The following is a 7158-nucleotide window of genomic DNA, read 5'->3' as shown; positions in this document are numbered from 1 at the left end:
GGGCATGTGTGCAAGAGAGGGAAAGGGAGGCTATAAGTATTCCATACAGATAGGTGGATGGGAAATTTTTGATGGAGGATGATAAGGACATTTGTGTGCTTCGTGAATCAAACAGCAGCTGAATTTTAGAATGTGCCATAAAATTTCCTACGAGTCTGTGCCACAGCCAGGCTTTGAATGGTTTCCGAAAGCCTACTGTCTGCTTTTAGAAATGATTAGTTTGGCTATAGTAATGCTAGGAGATTAGTCTCACTTACCACGTGAAAGGCCCATGGACAGAGTCAGTCTCCCTGTAACACTTGAACACTAACACATTGATTAGCTTTGGATTACTGCGGCTCTCATCCTTCCTGTTCACTTCAGGTCTGCTGTCATACTCATGGGAAGTTTTGAATGAACCATAAAGTACATTTTAACTCTAGGAAAACCAGGATCAAAAGACAGTGAGCATTAGTAGTCAGTRTTTTTAAGACACAGATGTATGCTGAATAATACTAATATAATTGGAATAAAGATACAACCTTTTCCTTTTCAGCACACTTCTCTACAGTTTGTTTAGTCTGCAGCGCTCAGTGATGCTWCATCAAATGAGCAAGATTAATCTTAGCTGTCATGATTTCACCAGGCAGTGCACAAGCTGAGCAGCTTGTGCCGAAAGCAGAGAGAATATTAAATAAATTTATGCATTGCTGCTGTTTGCTCTCAATTTGCTTTGTTTTTAATTCATGCACTATTAATGGGCTTGTGTTTGGCAAGGAGAACAAACATTTTAGGGAACAGAGAGATACAAAAATGGACTGAAATAGTCCCTATTGTCCTTGAGAATAGACAAAAATGTACATTAATGGGCATTAATGAAGACTTAAAGGGGATATTTCAAACAAAATCTACTTTCTTTAGCCATTTAATGCATTTTGTTGTGTACTCAGAGTCTTTAGGGGTGRAGAAAAGTTTAATTTAGTCACTCCTGGTGCTGCAAAGATGGCTTTATGTTCTGTTTGTGTCATATTTATCAACTTGTTTAGTGTTTTTTTATTTTCTATGACATTTTCTGAACTATTACATCAAATTATTAGCTATGGAACTACTGAATAATATCTTGACTTACCAACTACAATTTAGTCGTTTTCATTCTCTCGCTTTGGAATGGACCCCTCAGGAAGCTGGAGGGAGGCAGGGTGTGAAGCACTTCATTTGCATTTAAAAAGACAGCCTCAAAACGAGTTGATCTGAGACACACCTCAGAAAAGGGGTGAAAGAGGGGCTTGTGGAGTTACGATAAGGAGYAATTCAGACCAAAACATTGCAGTTCCACTTTAAATAGACCCCAGCTGAATGATTTAAATGTGAAAAAGAAGGATGTAAAAGCATTATATGTCTCCTTTCAGGCTCTGCTATACTTCAACAGAAGAGAGACTTCGGATCTGGCTGTTGTAATTTGAGATGGTTTATTCATACTCCGAGGAGAACCCATGGGGGGGATATCCTGGTAAGTCCTTCCACCGCAGCACACGTCACGCTCAAGCAGAAGCATCACAGAGTAGCTGGCAGAGTGGAAGTTCATTTCCAGTCGATGATGGAGAAGTTGGAGGCAATAGATCTAGTATTTCTATTAAATATTGGAGGACAGACGCWAATTTGTAAATTTGTCAAAAAGGTCGACATTGTTTACAAAAGACGGTGCAGGAAATAGGCAGCTGCTGAGGCGAACTCCCTTCCTGTCACCACAAAGTTTGGATCAGTCACACAATGCTCAACACACGATGCTGCGAGAGCTAGAAGAAATTTCACAACTTTCATCACATGCTCAGAAGCGAAACGCAAGATTGGGCCTTCACATCGATTTAAAAGATCTGTCCTGACTTAGATGTATCTTGAGCATGCGTCTATTCATAAAATCAAGTTTTCCATCAAGAAAACACTTTTTYTTTTTCATTCATTTCTTTTAGCAAACAGCAGGGGGTTACTAACAAACAAACAAGAGACCATGTCTGTCAGTCACTGCTTTCTCTCTCCCCCTCTGCTCATGAAACTGGATCTTTCCTCCTTAAAAGCTCCCCAAAAAATAACCATCACCAATTAGGTGAAACTAATCTGATTCTGAGCCAGAGGGGTGAAGTGCAGGTTTGCTGGCCTTGTAACCTGAGGTGCAGCAGCTCCAGCTAAACAGGTAATGAGTCATTAATTGGGTACCAACAAGACCGATGACTACTGGGTGGCCGAGTCTGAGAATATCACGTGACTGAACTCATCTGATCTGGTTGTACAGTCACTTTAATCCCATTTCAGCTCTTTGGATTCTTATGCATCTATAACCAACAGATGGATAACCCAGTGTTAGAACAAAGAACCACAATAAGCTGTTTAAAATAATGTTAATAAAAATGATTGTTTATAAAAGTTTAATGATTGTTTAATTCTCCTGAAAGTTCAGTAAATTAGCAAATCTACATTTACAAGTCGAACAAAGGAGTGCTGAAGTCATCAGTCAGTCAGGTGGGACTCTATTGTTCTGTTTTGACTTTGTTTGGATGAAACTGTTCCAACCTGTTGCCATTTCATTGGGAGCTCATTGTTCCAATGCATATCTGTAATCAGTCATTGTTTAGCTTTCAAATAAATAAACTGCATATTTGCACCAAAACAATCAGGTTTAGAATTAGAAAGAAACAGTGTTTGTTGCAAAATACAGCTTGTCAAAGACCCCTGGCAGTTGTTATTGGTATGAGAGTCAGAAAAACAGAAAAGAATCAATACAAGAATATAAAGAACTAATAAGAAAACACAAAACATAGCTGCAATTTGTAAAGTCAACTACAAACCTAATTGGCTTTGTCATATTAAATGTATTAATTCTCCCTATGCTATTAACATCAAAGTCTTTATATTTCAGCTCAAATATTCGTATAAAGCAAAAACAAAAGAGGAGTGAAGATTTGTTAAATAAAATTAGCATGAAACACTAAAGACAGGAGTTGTTTTTAGATGACAAGAATCCACTTTGTTCTTGTGTCCACTCARAGCCAACCTTGTCAATCCATTCTGAATTAAACTCTATGTACAACAGGTAAGATAATAACTATCGATGCCTCTTGGAAGAACCCTGACTAAAAATATTTAAACAATTTCTTTAAGAACAAATATCTTCTACATCACTTTTTTAATTCTATTTTTTACAAATGTTTAGTTATGTTTAATTGTGTATAAATGCATCATGTGTTGGTTTTGGGTTGGTGTTTAAGTGATAGCGTTTACTGTCCTGTGTAGAAAGAACTTGATTAAGTTATTATTAATGTTAAACCTTCATTTGACCCGGTAGATCTCATTGATAATAAAAATAAATTTTTAAAGAGGAACCTGGCCAAGTATGGCAGCAGTACACATGATCAAACCCTAAAGTGCATCTATCATCCATTCATCTTTACCTGCTTCTGCTTTTTGGATCATGGGGTCACTCGTGTCCATATCCAGCAGTCACAGGGCGGGGGACCATGGACAGGTCACACAAGTCCATCACATGGACACAATGAGACAAACAACCATTCGCTCTCTCATTCATGCCTATAGGGACAATTTAGAGTTACCAATTAGCCTAATATTCACATTTTTAGTCCGTGGGAGGAAACCAGAGAACCCAAAGAAAATCCATGTATGCATGGAGAGAATGCAAAGTCTATCCAATAAAGTCCCTGGCCTGGATTTGATCTGAGCCTGACAGTTGGGGTTCACCAGTCCTCATCTTTCAGGTTCTCCTCTTCAGTCCTGGATTTCTCTTTCCATCCCTGGCAGCCTTCAGTAATAAGCYCTCATTAGGAACAATGCTAATCAAACAGTGACATAAGGAGACTGCAATTAGAGAAATAAGTAACCTGGAGTTGGTGGAGGTTAAAGTATTTGTCTGGCAACATTATACGCCTGCTACATGTTTGAAATAGTGATTTCTAAAATAAAGTACTATGAGTTKGGAATATTTCCAGCCTAATTACTAATTCAGAGAGCATTTGATTTGTTGGGAAAACCTTACGAGGCTCTGGAGACCTGTTCCTTAAATCGCTGCAACCTTATAGGCAGCCTCGTTGGCCTTGATTTAGTGTGCATCTTTTCATAGACCTCAGTTATCAATTAACTGTGAGTGTTCACCGCTGGGAATATCCTCCGTCGTGTCTGCTGCATTAACATCCATTAGACGTGAATCACCTGTCTGCGCTGCTTTTCTGCTGAACGTTTTCCTGCAGGCACAGATCTGCCATACAGAGTTGGNTTTGCAGACGCCCATGGAACATTTTAAGCACTCTTAAAACTGATTAAAAAGTTTGGTTCCTGGTGAATACACGGTAAGCCTGGAGACTGATTCCTCTAATTAAGAACGTGGCAGAAAAATCTGACCGCCGTGAAGATACAGGAAACTGGCAGTGATGATAATGATTTGGGATCCTTCCTTTGATGGACCTCATTAGGTGTCAAATTGAGCTAGAGGTCTCTTCTGTAACTTTATAAATACCTCAAAGCTTCGGAGGAAAAACTGATATCCACTACATGACTGTTCAAAGTCAATTAGTGGCTGAGGTTTTATGATGCGTGTAACTGGAATAGAGAACAAAAAGCGACTTTGATGGAGCAGCGTGATTAGAAGCAGCAGACATAAAGCATAACAACTAAAACTCATTTATTTTTCCAGGAGGCAAAAAAAAGTCACTTTAGGCTAAAACACTTCTTCAAACAGACAGCACTTATTTACATGGAACTGAATATATACAGTGGGTAAAATAAGTATTGAACACGTCACCATTTTTAAGTAAGTCAGTAAGTAAGTCAGTCAGTCAGTCAGTCAATAAAGAGAAAAGCACTCCCTCCAATTTAAAAAAAAATCACTTCACACAAACCAAATATATTCATCTTCTTTAATCAAGTCATAAATGTAAAACCCAAACAATAAAGGAATTAATAACTAAATAAATAAATCCCAATAAAAAAAGGAATTAATGAGTAAATATATAAATCCTAATTTAAAACATATACGTATGTTTTACTCAATAGATCTTAATGAAACTTATAGGAAATTATCACTGGATGTACGTCTACAACTCATTAACATTTGAATCCAATCCAAGAGTTCCATCACAACAAACTCACATAAGAAAACACAAAAATAGCTACAGTTTAGTTGGTTTTATATATTGAGCTAAATTTTGGCTTGTTAGTAACAGAGTTGTTTACAACATGACCCCAGTGCTATTCGCTGAGTGAGACTGTTAACTGTTGAAGTCAGCAATGTTTGTCTGTTAGCAAAATATCTCATGAACAACTGGTTGGATCCAATTCAAGATGGCCGCCACAAATATTCTACATTAGCCAACATAAAAAATGGCTATAACTCAGGYGAAACTCAATGTGGGAGTAGGTGAGAATCATTCACAACACAAACTCACCAACATCTCACAATTATGTGAGATTCTGCATCACTTTCTTTCTTTTTTTAAAAGATTTGACCAAAACAACTACAGCATTATTCCTCAACATCATGGTCTCAGTCTGAAACTCCGGTATTACAGACGGTGGGTGACATGCATTCCTTCAAGCCCTTTTGATGTTTTTTTTTCCAGTTTTGAAGCATCTAAAGATAATTAAGGTCTGATGGAGGTGAAGTGAATATAATTAGTTACAAACAGCTTCTTTGTGTTGAGTCTCCGCTGCCATCAAACAGCTAATGTGGCCTTTCTCTGCAGGCCTCTCGTGTGCACGCCTCAAGGTGTGGATGGCAGTGAGACCGGGAAATAAGTCCTTTGATTAAACTCCAAAAATTCCACTATGATCAAAAATGATATCACTTTTGATATTGGCTCCTCCCCCAACCTCCACCTCATTTTACAGTGTGAAGGATGTAGGACAACGAGGACTCAAACACAAAAAGAGGCTTTGAAAGCTGTACAAACCACATGGCTGCTTCTGCTGATGTCCTTCCTTTAGGCTGCAAAATGTCTGTGCTTTGAATGAGATTAGTGTAAGTTGGTTCAAGCTGACAAAAATATTAGAATACAAAACAGCTAAAATGAAACAGAGTTTTATTGTAACAAAATGTTAATGTGTCACATGACTGACCTCAGAGGCACACTTAAGGTTTGGGAACAGACAAAAACYTCAAATATAAAGACAAACACCTCAGAGAAGGACAAAAACTGATTTATCTGTTTTAACAATAGGAATTCAAAATTGCAGAAAACATTTGTTTTATTTTGTTTGCTCAGGCATCAGCTTTCTATGGATTTTCATAAAATTCAACACAAGTTAACTGTCACACACTTCCACTTTGGTCTTTCTCTGTGAGAAGAAAGTGCAGAAACAATTCCTGGGTAATAAATTACAAATGGTGAACCCAAAACTGACAACATTCGGATTAAAACATAACTCAATGCTTTAAATATCACTGAGATGAAGAGAATTCAGCTAAATATGTGCAACATATCTGAAAGATGATTAAGATCATTTATCATTTTTATATTCTTCTGAAATGTCATAATGTTGTTTTTTATGTCTTATCATTGTCTCCCTATAGGTTCATTTTAAATTTTTTTATATTAAATACAGAGTACTTTAGCTGAATGAAGCACACAGTTTTTGGTTATGTCATCCTCTAACATTTTGGACGATACAGTAATCAAACTTTTCATATCTGTAGAAAAAGAGTTCTAACTTTGATAAAACCACAGCTATGAGAAGTAAGGGTCCGGAGGGTGCTGCAGCACTCCTAACAAATGTCCAAGCATATGCATGTCTAAATATATAGTAGAAGAATGAATGAAAACTGGCTGAATCTGATTTTTTTGACTTTCAACAGCACAAACTAACTGAAAGCGTTTTGTTGTTTGGAATCAGACACAGCTGTGAATTTATTTCGCRGTTCTCTTTAGCTTCAGATGTCAGACTTTGGTTTACAATCTGCCACTTTCCACGCCACATATGTTGCTCTTTTGTCAGAATAATTTCTGCCCAGTTCCAGTTATTTTCGGCTGGATTATTTTCAGTTTTCTTGCTTTCATTCCAGCCTGGATTTCCAGTCTCTTAGATTTGCAGTTGTTGTTCAACCTGCAGTGCTTATTTTCATGTTTTGCTTGTGCTAAGTACACTATTAAAGTTTATTACTTGCTCTCACCTGTGGTC

Source organism: Austrofundulus limnaeus, unplaced genomic scaffold, assembly GCF_001266775.1.
Source record: "Austrofundulus limnaeus strain Quisiro unplaced genomic scaffold, Austrofundulus_limnaeus-1.0 Scaffold60, whole genome shotgun sequence".
In the NCBI taxonomy this organism is placed as follows: domain Eukaryota; kingdom Metazoa; phylum Chordata; class Actinopteri; order Cyprinodontiformes; family Rivulidae; genus Austrofundulus; species Austrofundulus limnaeus.
The sequence above is the reverse complement of the archived record's forward strand: the minus strand, read 5'-3'. Positions refer to the sequence as shown.